Here is a 19,264-nt window from a genome sequence, read left to right as displayed (position 1 = left end):
ATTTACAGTCAGGCATTAACAAGTCAGTTAGATTCCTTTGTACTTCCTTCTGGTTCTGCCCTAGTGCAGTATGTAGATGATCTTCTGGTGGCTGCCGATGACAAGGAAACTTGCAAAGCAGCTACAATTTCGTTATTGCATCATTTGTCTAGCTTGAATCATAAGGTGTCACCTTCGAAAATGCAATACTGCTGCCAAGAAGTGACCTACCTAGGTCATCTCTTGTCAAAGGAGGGAAGGAAGTTGACCCCAGAGAGAATAAAAGCAATTACGCAGATGAATGTTCCCCGCACACAGAGAGAAGTACGTGCCTTTTTAGGTATTACCTCGTACTGTAGGCAGTGGATCCCAAATTTTTCTATTTTGGCAAAACCATTGGTAGCTTTGACTGGAAAAGGTGTTCCGAGTCCGGTGCCATGGTCTGCTGAATGTCAGGAGAGTTTTTCTGAGTTACGAAATGCACTATGTTCAGCTCCTGTACTGGGTACACCCGATTACAGTAAGCCATTCACGCTCTATGTTCACGAGAGAGAAGGTTGCGCGTTGAGTGTTCTGACACAGAGATTTGGTGACAAACAACGCCCTTGTGCGTATTTTTCATCAACATTAGGCCCGGTAGCTAGAGCATTGCCTATTTGTTTGAGAGCTACAGCAGCAGCTGCGGCTTCCATTCGACAATCTGCTGGTTTGGTGATGAACAACATGCTAGTGGTCATGGTTCCTCATGCTGTGGATACACTCATGAACCGAACCAAGACGCAACACCTTACTAGTGCTAGATTATCAGGCTATGAGCTGACGTTGTTAGCTAGTCATATTCAAATCAAAAGATGCAATGTATTGAATCCAGCAACATTGTTGCCGACTAATCAGGAGTCGAGTGATTCTGAACCCCATGATTGCTGTTTCAGAACCGAGGAGGAGACAAAAGGACGGATTGATTTAAAAGACACTCCGTTGTCAGATCCAGATGGCACGTTGTATGTTGATGGGTCATGCTTTAAATTGGAGAATGGTGATGTGACTGCTGCTTACGCAGTAACGACTTTGAGTACGATTGTGGAGACTGCAAGAGTGAGTCAGAATTCTGCCCAAGCTGCAGAATTAATCGCTCTAACGAGAGCGTGTGTTTTAGCAAAGGGAAAGAGAGTGAATGTTTTCACAGATAGTCAGTACGCGTTTGGCGTGGCCCATAGTTTTGGCCGTTTGTGGAAAGAAAGAGGTTTCATTACGTCCCATGGGACTAAGATTCAACATGGTCAGCTAGTTAACGACTTGTTGGAATCTCTAACCTTGCCGACTGAAGTTGCGATTGTGAAATGCAGTGCTCATAAAGCAATCACGGATGATGTTGGTCGTGGAAATGCTTTTGCTGATGAAACCGCTAAACAGACAGCTAGAAATATGATGAGTAGAATGTATGTTGCTACGTCTGCTAGATGGATTTCCGAGTCTGGAATGTGTGAGGACACAGTGGAAAGTGTGAAAGAGATTCAGAAAGAGGCGACTGAGGAAGAAAAGCTTACATGGAAAGAGAGTACGGGTAAATTGGACTCGAGTGGATGTTGGATTGATTTGTCGGAACAACAGCGTTGGATGTTGCCTGATGCGTACGTGCTTGCAGTGGTAACGATGGCGCATGGAGTAGCACATATTAGTTCTAAAGGGATTTGTAAGATGTTGGCTCCAGTCTGGAAGAATGATGGGATTAGTAAGTGTGCAGAGAGAGTGGTGAAAAATTGTATGGTATGCCTGATGCATAATCCTGGCAAGGGAGTCCCCACACCTGCTGGACACTTTGCTCCTCCTTCCTGCCCCTTTGAAGTGATTCAGCTAGACTTCATTCACATGGATCGTTGCAATAACCTAAAATACGTCCTGGTGGTAGTTTGTGCTTTCTCCAGATGGATCGAAGCATATCCACTGAAGGACAACACTGCCTTGTCAACTGCCAAAATCATTCTCAAAGAATACTTCCCTAGGTATGGAATGCCACGGATTGTATGGTCAGATAACGGAAGTGAGTTCGTAGGGAAAGTTATGCAGAGTGTGTGTGCCGGTTTAGGGATCAAGCAGAAATTTCACAGTGCAAACCATCCCCAGTCTGCTGGTTTAGTTGAGGGTTACAATGGCACCCTCAAGCTGAAACTTGCTAAAATACAGGCATCCACGGGTTTGTCCTGGCCAGATGCACTACCCTTGGCTTTGTTATCAATGAGAGCGACTGTACATTCTAGAGTAGGGCTTAGTCCTTATGAGATAGTTTTTGGTCGTCCCGCTAATATTTGGGGAGTGCCAAGGCCAAAAGAATTCTGTTCTCTGGAATATCCAATGTTGATTGATTACCTTTACGACTTGACTGCTAAATTGAGTCTTATTCACCAACAGGTTTTCGATGCATTGCCAAAGCCACCGGAGAGTCCAGGTCATCAGCTGAAACCTGGGGATCAAGTCGTGATCAGGAACTTTGCAAGGATGAAAAATCTTCAACCCAGATTTGTCGGCCCCTACCAAGTGCTGCTAGCGACGAAAACTGCTATTCGTGTGGCCGGTAGGAAGAACTGGATACACACGACGCACGTCAAACGTGTGCCCCTGCCGCTTCCTTACGATAACTGGGTGAAGAAGGGAATTGGTGCCTCTGAGTTTGAACGGACACCCAGGTTTATCCCTTTCAGCGATGCCGAACTGATAACTGACACATCGAACTCTGGCTCTCCTCCTGAAACTACTTCTTTGACTCCTGAACATTTGCCCTCTGCATCAGAAGAAACTTTGCCATCTGCGAACTTGAACATTGCAACCTCTGCTGATAATACACTGTTTCCAGATCAAACAGCTCCTGCAAAACTGAAATACAATTTACGGTCTCGCAATATGGACAAATAAAGCAGGAAACTGCCTATTGTAACATTTGAATTTTGACACTTTTGCCTTCAGCCAGGAAGTTTGCTATTGTTTTTATTGTTTTAAAATTGCCTTGCCGTCTGGGTAGCCGTAGGGTCGTGGCTGTGTGCCTAGTTGAATCTGCGGGGGTCAGACACTAGGTCGATCTTTCTGTTAGTTCTGGGAACTCCCAGGGCTGATAGAGGCATTTTCATCTACGTACACATCATCAGTGGTCGCGAGAGGATTGTAGAAGATGGAGCTTCCTGCGCTGCAACGAGAAAATGTGATTTATGTTCGCAGAAATAGACTTTACAGAATTCTTCACAGCAAATGCTTTCTGATGCAATGTGCTATTACATTTTTTATTGTTTTGATAACGTTGGTGGGTGGAATCGTCTTTGGTGTGAATTTGATTTTTATGCCAGTAACTACAGTACCTCCCCTTGATCCTGCTACTTCTACTGTTTCTTCTATGCACTCTTTTCACTCGTTTCCTAACCATGAGCAAGCTCGACGCTCAGAATTCATTAACAACACTTTCGTACAGCTCTTGCACCAACACCAACTGGTAGTTAACACTACAGACTGCTGGGTGTGTGGCTTGATACCCCACACTATGGATAAAGGCATTCCCTATCTGGTTTTGCCTTTTAGCTATAATGGATCATTTCAGGCCCTTCAGACCATTTTTGCCTATGCCCTTCCTCCGCGTCCACCACGTTCCACTAAATACAACTCTGCCAACAAAGCTTTAGTCCAGGGAATTATTGACATGATCAAGGACGTCAATAATACTCCATCTTACCCTAGAGATGAATTACGGGTATATTTGAGTTGGAACTCTACAGAGTATCGCCTTAGTTTGGGAGAAAGCAAGCGTAAAAGCTCAACTCCAATCTGGGTCGTGCCTCACCGAGGTCAGGTCTGTTTGCAAGGAAATGGGAGAAATCCGAGAGCTCAGCTAGGGAGGAGTGAGTGCGTTGAGACTTATGTGTTTCCGTCTAACTCTTCCCCTGCCTTCCTTACTGCTAGGGGTACCTACTTCATCTGTCAAGACAGAGCATATACGTGGTTGCCTGCTGACTTTTCAGGTTCATGTTATATTGCTCGATTGTTGCCTCCAACATACACTGCTTCTTCTGATTCTCACAAGACCAGAGTAGCAAGAGGTGTCTTCAGCAAGGAAGATACCGCTGGTCAGGAAGCTGGAGACTTCTTCAAAGGTTTCCTTCCGTTCTGGGGGCCTATGGCCAATAGTAGAAACATACGTCAGCTAACACGGGTAGTTGAGTCTACTATTACCGAAACTGCTGGTGCCCTTAGCAACTTGACAGCTGAGCTTCAGGCGGATAGACTCATGACGTTGCAGAACCGTATGGTTCTAGACGTGATACTTGCAGATCGAGGTGGGGTATGCAGAATGATCCAATCGAGCTGCTGTGTTTTTATTCCCAATAATGCTCCAACTGTCTATGAGGCGATCTCTAAGCTACACAAGATTTCCGACTCTATACACGTAGACAAGGGAAACTGGTCCTTCATGGAGTGGTTTTGGACTCTGATATCAGCGTGGGGATGGAAGGTTCTGATGGTCATTGGTGTCATCTTGGTATTCCTGCTCTCGTGCTGCCTGATTATCCAGTGTGGTCCCGCTCTGTGTAGTCTCTGTGCTGCAACCTGTTTCAGAAAACCACCTGCGTTTGGAGAAAAGGCGCGAGAAAGGATGATGATACAACAGCATGTCACTGACCTGATGAGCATAGAGTTAGACTCTGACATAGACTGAGTAATTGCCTATGTAAGGGCAAAAGGAGGGTCTGAGGTTCCGTGACGATTTGAACTCGTGTTTTCAATATTGTCATAAATACATAATTTTGGTATCAGTGAACCGCAAATGATCCATTTAGCATATCCTGGTGTTTTCGCTATGCTACGAGCAAGAGTACTCCTGTTACAAACACATTTCTGATTTACCCATGGCATCCATCTTAGATCATGGCAGCCATTTTGTGTTTCTTGCCCTCAAATAGACAATGGATACGCAATGACTTCTGATTACTTCATTTCGATTAAGGACAAGTAGGCTTAGCCGGAGATTCACCTCTCTAGTGACACGTGCACCTTAGAGCAGAACACGCTGTGGCTGCATGACTCGACAAAGGCTGCCTCCTCTGCCTGAGGCCAGTCCTGCTATACTGGTTCTCGTGTTCGTTGGCCTGATCATGATTAGGCGGCCGAAGCTGGTAGCCTTGCCCATTTACGACCCACAAACATCTCTTATCCTACTTTTCTATCTTTTGCACTTGGCTCTGCTCCTTTCTTTCTGGGCCTTTATTAGGGGGAGGTAACGAAATTTACGATGAGGAGGTCCGGCTCTTGAATGAAATGTTGACATGGGATTGTGATGGAATAGTGGGAACCCCTCTTCGTAATGTTTGACATCAGATATTATCGACGATTCCTGTGCAACGCCAAATATTTATTGTTTAGGACACAAAGGTTTGGGAATGTACTAACATGTGAAGAATTTGCCTGAAGGCCAATATTTAGTATATAAGGAGCAACCCTTCTTGTACAAATCGAACAGGCTCCTAGATACTGCCCGTGTGTAGTTTCTGTGACTTCTGTGTCCCTGCAGTAATAAACCTTTGGTCTTTGACGCCACCATCGAGAAGCCCGTGTTTCTGTTTATTTGTGCACCGAGACAGATAGAACTCCGGGGTCTTCGGGTGTTATCCCTGACACCTCTGGACGGAACCAAAAAGTCCAGAACTCCAATTGGCGCCCAGTGTGGGGCGACGTCATTCGGTACCGGTCCAAAAGCCTGAAGAGTTCGAGAAGCTTCGTGTGAAGATTCCTGAGGGAGGCACCCCACTTCATCGATCCCGGCATATCGCAAAAGTGGCCCGACGTTCTCTTCCACGAGGGTTCCCGTTCAGGACGGCTGCAGTGGTCCGTTGCCTTGACCGTCGCCCTGTCTTGGACCCGAGGTGCAGTCCTTAGTACGGCGAGACGAGACGGGTTTCTCCTTGGTGACGTCTTCAGTGCCTCAGTTAAGTATTTAGTGGTTGCTAGTTGGTTACTTCGTAAGGGTTGTTAAAATCCTTTTAGTTCTTGGTTTGGTTTGGTTTCGTAAGATTATCACTGGTTGTTCTGGTTACGATAATCTATTGGTTTAGTTTGGGTATCGATACATTGGTTCGCTTTTGGTAGGCCTAAGTTCTTGGTTCGAGTGCACATTTCTGTTTGTGTTTTTGTTCGTTCTGTGTTCCGAATTACAAAATGGTAAGTCGGAAAAATTGTATGTTGTCGTGTTTTGGTTGCAACAGTGATTCCCGGTTGGAGGACTCATGTCTGGTTCCTCCGATTGGAACTCCTCTATATGATCTTTATTGTAAACACGGTGTGGGTCCTATATCTTATAATGAGGGGTGGGTCCGATATACGGAAAAAGACGGTGTCCTTAGTTGGCCACTGCATGGTAGTTTTGAACCTGAAGTCCTTGATAATTTAGAAGTGAAATTGTTTAAGAAGAAAGCCCGGCCGGCAATGTTTGATTCTTTCCGTTACTGGCGAAAAGAATCTAAACAGAGAGAAATTAAAAGGTTAAAGAAAGAACAGAAAGAGCAAGAGTTGACTTTAGAACAGGCTGCTAAGCAGTTGCAAGTCAACGAGTCTGAGAAGGCAATAGAGGTGGCTACTAGAGAGCGTAATTTAGCGATAGACAAGTGCTATCCTGCCTTGCCATCGAGCACAACTAAGATAGTAGAGGACCCCGAAAGTGATCCCCTGTTGTCTTACTTGTTACAGTCACCTCCACCGTATGCACAGGGTGCTACGGCTCCGCCTTTACCGAATGTTCAATTGCCGGTTGCTGGACAACCTGGTATTCCTGCTCCTGCTCCCCTGAATCAAGTTCCTGTACCTCCTGTGGTCAATGTGAATGTTCCTTCGGCACCCCCTCTTCCTGGGTTGCCGGCTTCTGTGCCTATACCTGTATCGCTTATACCTGCTGTTTCACAAGCTACCTTACCTGATACTCCTACTGTTCCTGTTCTTTTCTACATCTGCTAGTATTATGACTCCGCTTTCTGTTCGTCGAAGAATCACTGATTCTGTCTCTAATATTCTGTCTCCTTTCTATAAAACTTTAATTAAGACTCCTGCCTCTGACTCTGTACAGAGACGTAGTCAGCTCCCAAGTACTGAGGAACGGGGAATCTTAGATTCCACGGCTCTCAGATGGATTTCAAAGAGTAGGAGATATAGTACTAGAGATGTATTAGATACATTTATGCAGTGGAAAGAACCAACACAACGATATGTGTTCGACGAAATGTGCTCCCTTTTACGTGAGGAATTAGAAGAAGATGACTCTGAATCGAATTTAGAAGAATTAATTAATGTTCAGAAAGAGTTTGCTGCAGGTATGATAGTTGGTCAAGATATAAAGGAAGCGATGGAGCTAATTTTAAGCTATAGGAATGATCCATCTCTTCGTTTGCCGAGAGATTTAGAAAGACATAGTACGAAGCAGAATCGCCAATATCCAATGAGGGAGGTTCCTCCAATTTGGCGTGAAGCTGTACAAGCTGACGCACTAAATGGTATTGCTGCCGCTCCGGCGCAATTCCAGAGAGTGTGGATACACATTCCGTGGAAGCGAGCCGAAGTGCTAGCAGTGAAACAGGCCTTGCCAGATCCGCGTAAAAATCCTGCCGGATATTATAAGGAGTTAGCGCAGACAGTTGAGGCTTGTGTGATGAATCTAGCGGACATTGACATGTTATTTGGGAATGTAGTTCCGCAACCAATTTGGGCCAAAATTCGTAAAGAGAATCATCCAGTTGCCCTAGGTGGTGATTGGGCAGCTATCATAGCAGCAGATGGTCAGCAAATAGGTGGTTCCAAACCCGAACCTCTAATTGCTAATCTTCCAGGTAGAATAATTGACTTAATGAAGACTCTGATGCCAGCATTGCGCGTTAACTGGGACAAGTTGTCCGCATGCAGGCAGAAGAAAGACGAAAGTGTCTCCGACTTTTTCACAAAATTCGAAGAGACTTTTGTAGATCACAGTGGTCAGGATATGAGCACAGAAGGAGGACAGAGATTGTTTGTCGATAAATTTGTACACAATCTGCTACCAGAGCTCTGCAATAAATTGAAAGATTCCGAGAGTGCGTGGGCTGTCTCTACAACTGCGCAAATACTTGCCACTGCACAGTATTATGAAAATAGGGATAAAGAGGAGAAAGAGAAATCAGATAAGAAAACGAAAGATTTAAAGACTAAAGTTCTTTTGCAACAGGCATATCCTCCTCGTATGAATCAGACTAATATGCAGCAAGGGTCATATCAAAGGACAGATTATAGTTCACCGAGGCTGCAATATCAGTGGAACCAGTGTGCCTACTGTAAGAAAGAGGGTCATTATAAGAATGACTGTCCGATCTTAGCGCAAAACAATGCTGCAGCAGCTCAGAGAGGTCGTGGTGGTTCCATGCAAAATTCTAGAGGTCGAGGACGAGGTGCTATGCCTCCGCAAACGAATGATCGCCCTTCTAATCACTTTGATCAACGAAATGGACAGTCTGCCCAACAGAATAGGTCGCAACAGTATCATGTTGAAGACTATTGTGAAAATGATGAGGGATTTCAGCAAACTGAATACTAGGACAGCCATGGACAGAGAGAGGGAGTAGTATCAGTTCCAGTGGATCAGAGTGGGCCTTATGTCGCGGTAGCAACATCAGGTGTAGTCGAACCGTTTCTGTTGGATACTGGTGCCGCAAAAAGTTCTATCATTCATGCGAAACTCCCTGGCGCACCTTTGTCCGGCTTAACAAATGTTTCTGTAGGTTTTTCAGGCGCCCCTGTTTACAACCCTGTATCTGGTCCTTTGTCTATTTCTGTTGGACCGTGTCAATTGAAGGCACCCCTGATTTTGACGACAGGTTGTAATGAAAATCTGCTTGGTTTAGACTTGTTAAAACGCCTATATGCGACATTGTACTGTTCTCCATCAGGAGTGCAGCTTACGTTGGGTAAAAGAATCACCTCTCCGATGTACTTGTCAATGGATGCACTCCCGCCAGAGCTGCGTTCACTCCCTGATACTCTTTGGGCGACTGGTCCTAATGATGTAGGCCTTTTGGAAATACCACCATATGTAGTCACTTTGAAAGCAAATGTCAAATTTCCACGAATTCCTCAATACAAGATTTCTAGTGAAGGTGAACGTGCACTTTTATTGATCGTGCAAGATTTGATTAAGAAAGGTGTGATAGAAGAAACTAGAGGAAATGTCTGTAACAGTCCTGTATTACCAATTTTGAAACGTACTGATCCTTCAAAGCCTCCAGTATATAGCTTTGTTATAGATCTCAGAGAGGTTAATAAAATTGTGGTTCCGCAGTTTCCTGTGGTTCCAGACATTACGGCATTGTTAACGTTGATTCCTGCTACAGCCACATGGTTTTCAGTTATCGACTTGAAGAATGCCTTTTTCAGCATTCCGATAGCCGAAGAAAGCAGAGATATTTTCGGCTTCTCTCTAGGAGGTCGAAGCTTCAGATTTAAACGTGCTCCACAAGGCTATTGTGAGAGTCCGTCCATTTACAGTCAGGCATTAAAAAGTCAGTTAGATTCCTTTGTACTTCCTTCTGGTTCTGCCCTAGTGCAGTATGTAGATGATCTTCTGGTGGCTGCCGATGACAAGGAAACTTGCAAAGCAGCTACAATTTCGTTATTGCATCATTTGTCTAGCTTGAATCATAAGGTGTCACCTTCGAAAATGCAATACTGCTGCCAAGAAGTGACCTACCTAGGTCATCTCTTGTCAAAGGAGGGAAGGAAGTTGACCCCAGAGAGAATAAAAGCAATTACGCAGATGAATGTTCCCCGCACACAGAGAGAAGTACGTGCCTTTTTAGGTATTACCTCGTACTGTAGGCAGTGGATCCCAAATTTTTCTATTTTGGCAAAACCATTGGTAGCTTTGACTGGAAAAGGTGTTCCGAGTCCGGTGCCATGGTCTGCTGAATGTCAGGAGAGTTTTTCTGAGTTACGAAATGCACTATGTTCAGCTCCTGTACTGGGTACACCCGATTACAGTAAGCCATTCACGCTCTATGTTCACGAGAGAGAAGGTTGCGCGTTGAGTGTTCTGACACAGAGATTTGGTGACAAACAACGCCCTTGTGCGTATTTTTCATCAACATTAGGCCCGGTAGCTAGAGCATTGCCTATTTGTTTGAGAGCTACAGCAGCAGCTGCGGCTTCCATTCGACAATCTGCTGGTTTGGTGATGAACAACATGCTAGTGGTCATGGTTCCTCATGCTGTGGATACACTCATGAACCGAACCAAGACGCAACACCTTACTAGTGCTAGATTATCAGGCTATGAGCTGACGTTGTTAGCTAGTCATATTCAAATCAAAAGATGCAATGTATTGAATCCAGCAACATTGTTGCCGACTAATCAGGAGTCGAGTGATTCTGAACCCCATGATTGCTGTTTCAGAACCGAGGAGGAGACAAAAGGACGGATTGATTTAAAAGACACTCCGTTGTCAGATCCAGATGGCACGTTGTATGTTGATGGGTCATGCTTTAAATTGGAGAATGGTGATGTGACTGCTGCTTACGCAGTAACAACTTTGAGTACGATTGTGGAGACTGCAAGAGTGAGTCAGAATTCTGCCCAAGCTGCAGAATTAATCGCTCTAACGAGAGCGTGTGTTTTAGCAAAGGGAAAGAGAGTGAATGTTTTCACAGATAGTCAGTACGCGTTTGGCGTGGCCCATAGTTTTGGCCATTTGTGGAAAGAAAGAGGTTTCATTACGTCCCATGGGACTAAGATTCAACATGGTCAGCTAGTTAACGACTTGTTGGAATCTCTAACCTTGCCGACTGAAGTTGCGATTGTGAAATGCAGTGCTCATAAAGCAATCACGGATGATGTTGGTCGTGGAAATGCTTTTGCTGATGAAACCGCTAAACAGACAGCTAGAAATATGATGAGTAGAATGTATGTTGCTACGTCTGCTAGATGGATTTCCGAGTCTGGAATGTGTGAGGACACAGTGGAAAGTGTGAAAGAGATTCAGAAAGAGGCGACTGAGGAAGAAAAGCTTACATGGAAAGAGAGTACGGGTAAATTGGACTCGAGTGGATGTTGGATTGATTTGTCGGAACAACAGCGTTGGATGTTGCCTGATGCGTACGTGCTTGCAGTGGTAACGATGGCGCATGGAGTAGCACATATTAGTTCTAAAGGGATTTGTAAGATGTTGGCTCCAGTCTGGAAGAATGATGGGATTAGTAAGTGTGCAGAGAGAGTGGTGAAAAATTGTATGGTATGCCTGATGCATAATCCTGGCAAGGGAGTCCCCACACCTGCTGGACACTTTGCTCCTCCTTCCTGCCCCTTTGAAGTGATTCAGCTAGACTTCATTCACATGGATCGTTGCAATAACCTAAAATACGTCCTGGTGGTAGTTTGTGCTTTCTCCAGATGGATCGAAGCATATCCACTGAAGGACAACACTGCCTTGTCAACTGCCAAAATCATTCTCAAAGAATACTTCCCTAGGTATGGAATGCCACGGATTGTATGGTCAGATAACGGAAGTGAGTTCGTAGGGAAAGTTATGCAGAGTGTGTGTGCCGGTTTAGGGATCAAGCAGAAATTTCACAGTGCAAACCATCCCCAGTCTGCTGGTTTAGTTGAGGGTTACAATGGCACCCTCAAGCTGAAACTTGCTAAAATACAGGCATCCACGGGTTTGTCCTGGCCAGATGCACTACCCTTGGCTTTGTTATCAATGAGAGCGACTGTACATTCTAGAGTAGGGCTTAGTCCTTATGAGATAGTTTTTGGTCGTCCCGCTAATATTTGGGGAGTGCCAAGGCCAAAAGAATTCTGTTCTCTGGAATATCCAATGTTGATTGATTACCTTTACGACTTGACTGCTAAATTGAGTCTTATTCACCAACAGGTTTTCGATGCATTGCCAAAGCCACCGGAGAGTCCAGGTCATCAGCTGAAACCTGGGGATCAAGTCGTGATCAGGAACTTTGCAAGGATGAAAAATCTTCAACCCAGATTTGTCGGCCCCTACCAAGTGCTGCTAGCGACGAAAACTGCTATTCGTGTGGCCGGTAGGAAGAACTGGATACACACGACGCACGTCAAACGTGTGCCCCTGCCGCTTCCTTACGATAACTGGGTGAAGAAGGGAATTGGTGCCTCTGAGTTTGAACGGACACCCAGGTTTATCCCTTTCAGCGATGCCGAACTGATAACTGACACATCGAACTCTGGCTCTCCTCCTGAAACTACTTCTTTGACTCCTGAACATTTGCCCTCTGCATCAGAAGAAACTTTGCCATCTGCGAACTTGAACATTGCAACCTCTGCTGATAATACACTGTTTCCAGATCAAACAGCTCCTGCAAAACTGAAATACAATTTACGGTCTCGCAATATGGACAAATAAAGCAGGAAACTGCCTATTGTAACATTTGAATTTTGACACTTTTGCCTTCAGCCAGGAAGTTTGCTATTGTTTTTATTGTTTTAAAATTGCCTTGCCGTCTGGGTAGCCGTAGGGTCGTGGCTGTGTGCCTAGTTGAATCTGCGGGGGTCAGACACTAGGTCGATCTTTCTGTTAGTTCTGGGAACTCCCAGGGCTGATAGAGGCATTTTCATCTACGTACACATCATCAGTGGTCGCGAGAGGATTGTAGAAGATGGAGCTTCCTGCGCTGCAACGAGAAAATGTGATTTATGTTCGCAGAAATAGACTTTACAGAATTCTTCACAGCAAATGCTTTCTGATGCAATGTGCTATTACATTTTTTATTGTTTTGATAACGTTGGTGGGTGGAATCGTCTTTGGTGTGAATTTGATTTTTATGCCAGTAACTACAGTACCTCCCCTTGATCCTGCTACTTCTACTGTTTCTTCTATGCACTCTTTTCACTCGTTTCCTGAACATGAGCAAGCTCGACGCTCAGAATTCATTAACAACACTTTCGTACAGCTCTTGCACCAACACCAACTGGTAGTTAACACTACAGACTGCTGGGTGTGTGGCTTGATACCCCACACTATGGATAAAGGCATTCCCTATCTGGTTTTGCCTTTTAGCTATAATGGATCATTTCAGGCCCTTCAGACCATTTTTGCCTATGCCCTTCCTCCGCGTCCACCACGTTCCACTAAATACAACTCTGCCAACAAAGCTTTAGTCCAGGGAATTATTGACATGATCAAGGACGTCAATAATACTCCATCTTACCCTAGAGATGAATTACGGGTATATTTGAGTTGGAACTCTACAGAGTATCGCCTTAGTTTGGGAGAAAGCAAGCGTAAAAGCTCAACTCCAATCTGGGTCGTGCCTCACCGAGGTCAGGTCTGTTTGCAAGGAAATGGGAGAAATCCGAGAGCTCAGCTAGGGAGGAGTGAGTGCGTTGAGACTTATGTGTTTCCGTCTAACTCTTCCCCTGCCTTCCTTACTGCTAGGGGTACCTACTTCATCTGTCAAGACAGAGCATATACGTGGTTGCCTGCTGACTTTTCAGGTTCATGTTATATTGCTCGATTGTTGCCTCCAACATACACTGCTTCTTCTGATTATCACAAGACCAGAGTAGCAAGAGGTGTCTTCAGCAAGGAAGATACCGCTGGTCAGGAAGCTGGAGACTTCTTCAAAGGTTTCCTTCCGTTCTGGGGGCCTATGGCCAATAGTAGAAACATACGTCAGCTAACACGGGTAGTTGAGTCTACTATTACCGAAACTGCTGGTGCCCTTAGCAACTTGACAGCTGAGCTTCAGGCGGATAGACTCATGACGTTGCAGAACCGTATGGTTCTAGACGTGATACTTGCAGATCGAGGTGGGGTATGCAGAATGATCCAATCGAGCTGCTGTGTTTTTATTCCCAATAATGCTCCAACTGTCTATGAGGCGATCTCTAAGCTACACAAGATTTCCGACTCTATACACGTAGACAAGGGAAACTGGTCCTTCATGGAGTGGTTTTGGACTCTGATATCAGCGTGGGGATGGAAGGTTCTGATGGTCATTGGTGTCATCTTGGTATTCCTGCTCTCGTGCTGCCTGATTATCCAGTGTGGTCCCGCTCTGTGTAGTCTCTGTGCTGCAACCTGTTTCAGAAAACCACCTGCGTTTGGAGAAAAGGCGCGAGAAAGGATGATGATACAACAGCATGTCACTGACCTGATGAGCATAGAGTTAGACTCTGACATAGACTGAGTAATTGCCTATGTAAGGGCAAAAGGAGGGTCTGAGGTTCCGTGACGATTTGAACCCGTGTTTTCAATATTGTCATAAATACATAATTTTGGTATCAGTGAACCGCAAATGATCCATTTAGCATATCCTGGTGTTTTCGCTATGCTACGAGCAAGAGTACTCCTGTTACAAACACATTTCTGATTTACCCATGGCATCCATCTTAGATCATGGCAGCCATTTTGTGTTTCTTGCCCTCAAATAGACAATGGATACGCAATGACTTCTGATTACTTCATTTCGATTAAGGACAAGTAGGCTTAGCCGGAGATTCACCTCTCTAGTGACACGTGCACCTTAGAGCAGAACACGCTGTGGCTGCATGACTCGACAAAGGCTGCCTCCTCTGCCTGAGGCCAGTCCTGCTATACTGGTTCTCGTGTTCGTTGGCCTGATCATGATTAGGCGGCCGAAGCTGGTAGCCTTGCCCATTTACGACCCACAAACATCTCTTATCCTACTTTTCTATCTTTTGCACTTGGCTCTGCTCCTTTCTTTCTGGGCCTTTATTAGGGGGAGGTAACGAAATTTACGATGAGGAGGTCCGGCTCTTGAATGAAATGTTGACATGGGATTGTGATGGAATAGTGGGAACCCCTCTTCATAATGTTTGACATCAGATATTATCGACGATTCCTGTGCAACGCCAAATATTTATTGTTTAGGACACAAAGGTTTGGGAATGTACTAACATGTGAAGAATTTGCCTGAAGGCCAATATTTAGTATATAAGGAGCAACCCTTCTTGTACAAATCGAACAGGCTCCTAGATACTGCCCGTGTGTAGTTTCTGTGACTTCTGTGTCCCTGCAGTAATAAACCTTTGGTCTTTGACGCCACCATCGAGAAGCCCGTGTTTCTGTTTATTTGTGCACCGAGACAGGTAGAACTCCGGGGTCTTCGGGTGTTATCCCTGACACCTCTGGACGGAACCAAAAAGTCCAGAACTCCAGGTGACGTCAGCGGAGTGCCCGGAGGCGCGGGTAAAACTGTAGAGAGCCGAGCGCTCTGTGGGAAGCTGTCATTGAGGAGGTGCATTCTCTGGGGAGGACCTGCTGCTAAATCCCATTGCCGTGAGGGGAACGGCTGTTGAGTCCATAGCACTAGCATCCTGACCACCGCAAGGGCAAGGGACTACATCCCCCAGGTGCCCCGGCGGGCGGGTGACGTCAGCGGAGCGCCCGGAGGCGCGGGTAAAACTGTGGAGAGCCGAGCGCTCTGTGGGAAGCTGTCATTGAGGAGGTGCATGCTCTGGGGAGGACCTGCTGCTAAATCCCATTGCCGTGAGGGGAACGCCGGAGGCGCGGGTAAAACTGTGGAGAACCTCTCGCATCGCGAGACGCGCGCGGGAGCGCCCGGGCCCTCTGTGGCCCTCAGAGGCCAGAGGAGGACGGGACGGGCCACCCCACTTGGCTCTATCAAAGGAGGAGGTACAGAGACGTTTTATCTTCGTATTAATCCCGCATTGTACTGCCTATTGCCGCTTTTGTAGTTCCGCTTTTCATTAATCATGTCCATCTGGGAGGAGCTGAATGCCCTGTGTGGCACGAAGTATGTCCCGGACGTATCAACCCCCCTATAGTGGGTAGAGACGCGGACCAACTAAACTGCACTCCACAGGATGTACCTTTAACCCCCAATAAAACCCATTCTCTAGTTAACACACTGTCCCGGGGATTAATCAGTAAAAGGAAGCATGATGAGGATAAAGACAATGTTAATGAGAATCTAATGCTGACAAAATGTGCACTAGCCCCTCATTATCCCCCTCCAACCCAACTATATTAACGCCGGTTAAGGCTGTGAACAGAATACATGACTCTGTATCGCCCCTCCAATTGACCTTACTGGCTCAGATTGAGCAATTGTTAATAACTGCAATAGCACCTCTGGTCACAAAAATCAACGATCTAGGGGACAGGTTGCCCACTATTGAAAAAACAATAAAAAAGAACTATCCACCAACTGAAAAAACTGCTATACCCATTTGCCCTATACCCTCAATCAACAATGAAAAGCCTAAGTCCACTGCATGCAGGAAATTTCAAACTCTTGAACCCCCCCTTACTACACCCATTCCTAGTGGCCGGAACGTTACTTTTAATCCCGCACACGTACCTCACAGAGCTCCCAGGACCGCTCTAGAAAGAAGGCATTGCATTAATCTACCTCCCGAAGCCGCGCCATACGTGACTGTTCTCTCTGGGGTCCCCGCACTTAGTCAGGGCAAACTTGAAACACACCAGGACCTGCTAAACAAAGCCATTTTCTGGCTAAAACACAACAGACCGTTGCCACCAGCTCTAGATGGTGGAATCCTGAGTGTCAGGAGGGTGGGGTGGCTAGGTACCTTGCCCAAAGACATCCCGGGGGACTTGATTTTAATTAAATTCAAGAATAGGAACATTGTCCCCTACCTACGATTTTCCCTGCCCAAAGAAGGTGATGGCTCCATTTGCATCTGGGACTTATATGATTTTTATCCCGGCCCCCGATACAATCCGTTACCAAGACACATGTCATTGAATCATAATTCTTGGTGAAAGGGCATTCCGTGTACCCTGTGCTATTAACCCTCTACCCTCTAATTAGTCTTGATCATGCACGTACTTTGTTTAGTTGATTCGTCAAATTGTTTTTAGCTTGTTTTAATAGTCGGTTTTCTTGTTGCTTTTATGGTTTTAAACAAAAAAACGAATAAAGCTTATTTGATTTGATTTGATCAGTATGACGCATCATGTCGCCAGGAGTCACAGATACGTACGTTTTTCTGACGTATCTGTAGGCGCAATAATGACGCATTGCTGGAGTGTGTCACAAAAGTGACGCAACTCCAGCAATGGGTCATTACACATGGACAAGTCCAATGTGAAATGTGCCTGCGTCAGTCTTACGCCTGCTGTGAGGCAAGCGTAAGATATTGACGCATTTGTGTCCTAGAAGTGACGCCGTAAAATCTTGTAGATTTCACTGAGTCACTTCTACGACCCTTTCTTTTGTCGGAACGTCCCCCGCATACATTATACCTAGTGCAGGTACAATGTGATGCAGGGGTTTACAAAGTGACGCATCTAGATATATGCGTCCCTTTATAAATATGATGCAACAAGGCTCACTTTTTACGCCGCTGGTGCGTGACAAAAAGTGACGCACCGGAGGTGCAAATGTGACGCAATAAGCCCCTAAGAATTTTCACGATATTTATACTTTTCAATTGAATATAGAATATTGAGATATTTTTTAACATCTGTGTAGATTTGTCCAGCACAGATTATCCTGTGAAGAAAAAGACTAAGGGAAAATGTTCCCTGTTATAAATGAATAAAAGTAAAATGTGCTATTTGTGCTACAAAATGGTCTCCCTTGCAAAACAAAAAAAGTTCTGCTGTGGAAAGTCTACTGTATCAAGACTTAGCGCCGCTTTGTGACACTTTGCTTGGCTTTGCTGCAGTGCAAAAACCTTGGTAAATCTGCCAAAAAGGTATAAGCGCTAAACAGTGACATATAAATCAACAAGAAACCTGCACAAGACTTCTCGAAAACTCTGAATTACCCGATAGCTTCAATATATTTGCAGCCATAGTCTTCAGATTCCCGCGTGCAGTTCAGTTTATCTGATCGGTTTCGAGAGAGGCCTTGAGCAAACCTTTAAAAATAGTCTTGCTAATAAAATTCCGCTCAGTGCACACACAGTAACACAGACCCAAGCAAGCCTTCAGCAAAGTTATACCAGCTAAATCTCAACTACAGTAATCAATGCGCATAAAATACTAAATTGCCTCGTGGCTAACAGACGGAAGCAGTCCATTTGCTTCTCCACCTAAAATACACGCTATAAAGTGCTAGTCTTTTTTAAATAGACTTTCTTAATATTGATGCACTGTGCGTTTTATATTTTTGCATTACTCTGTGTTTAGCAACATTGATTTTAAAATGAAAATCTTTGGAAGGGTACAGCTGGACTGTCATGTCTTTTCCTTCTGTAGTATTACACACAGCATTGCTTTGGATGTTTATCACATGGCTCAGTTGGTTAAAGAATGCACTAGGGGGCCCCGAACTTTTGTTCGCGTGTAGCGCGTGTTTGTGGCAGCTCCTGCATTTTAATCGACCCGTTTTTTGTATTTTATTTAATTTTGCTTTGGGCACTTATCCCTCGTTTTTATGAGCCTGGCCTCACATACCCCCACCTCTGCCATCATACTTGCATTCTAATCTTGGCAACTCACCGCGTTTTGTGGGTCCCTCGCCCCTGTCTCGTGGCGGCCATCTTTGGTGAGTGGGTCTCTGCGTGTGAGCAAGTCCTCTCTCTAGCTTACTCGGTGAGTACTTAGGTAGCCATGCAGACGCGCAGCGGTTACGCGCAGCGGGGACGCCGGACTGACGCCAGAGTTCAGCCCGTCTGTGCCCGTCCGGGCCCAGACGGGCTCTGGGCTGGTCCCCATGCCCAATCTATTGGAGCCATCGCATTCACGTATCAGGTATAGGAGGGAGGAACTCTTGTCCTGGCGATGTTTGCAACTCCCCACCTGTAAATTTGCCCTTGAGGGAGGATTACCGTCCCTGCCCTGCAGGACATGCTCTGTGGGTCAGGAAACGGCCCCTGTGAAATCGATGCTCTCCATAGCTTTGTTGAACTGCCGGTCCCTGCCTAGCCACGCCACTGAAATCAACTCCCTCATTTTGGACCATGAGCTGGACGTGCTATTTTTAACTGAGACCTGGATTTCCTCCTGCTCGGGCCCTGACATGGTTAGAGCACTTCCCCCAGGTTTTATCATATCTCATCTGGACAGGCCTGTGGGGCGGGGCGGAGGTATTGCCATCCTTTACAGGGACTCGATAGTCTGTAAAGTTCAGGATGGAGGGATGAGCGACTGTGAGAGCTGTCAGTTCTCTCTTCGCTTGTCACCTACTGCGTCCGTGGCGGGACTTTTGATCTACCGTCCACCTGGAACTCTGGGGAATTTTCTTAACTTCTTCGTAGAAACGGCCGCACTCCTCGCCTCCTCTACTGGGAACTTTGTAGCTTTAGGGGATCTCAA

This window comes from Lissotriton vulgaris, chromosome 1_1, assembly GCF_964263255.1.
Source record: "Lissotriton vulgaris chromosome 1_1, aLisVul1.2, whole genome shotgun sequence".
Taxonomy (NCBI): domain Eukaryota; kingdom Metazoa; phylum Chordata; class Amphibia; order Caudata; family Salamandridae; genus Lissotriton; species Lissotriton vulgaris.
This window is presented reverse-complemented; position numbering follows the sequence as displayed.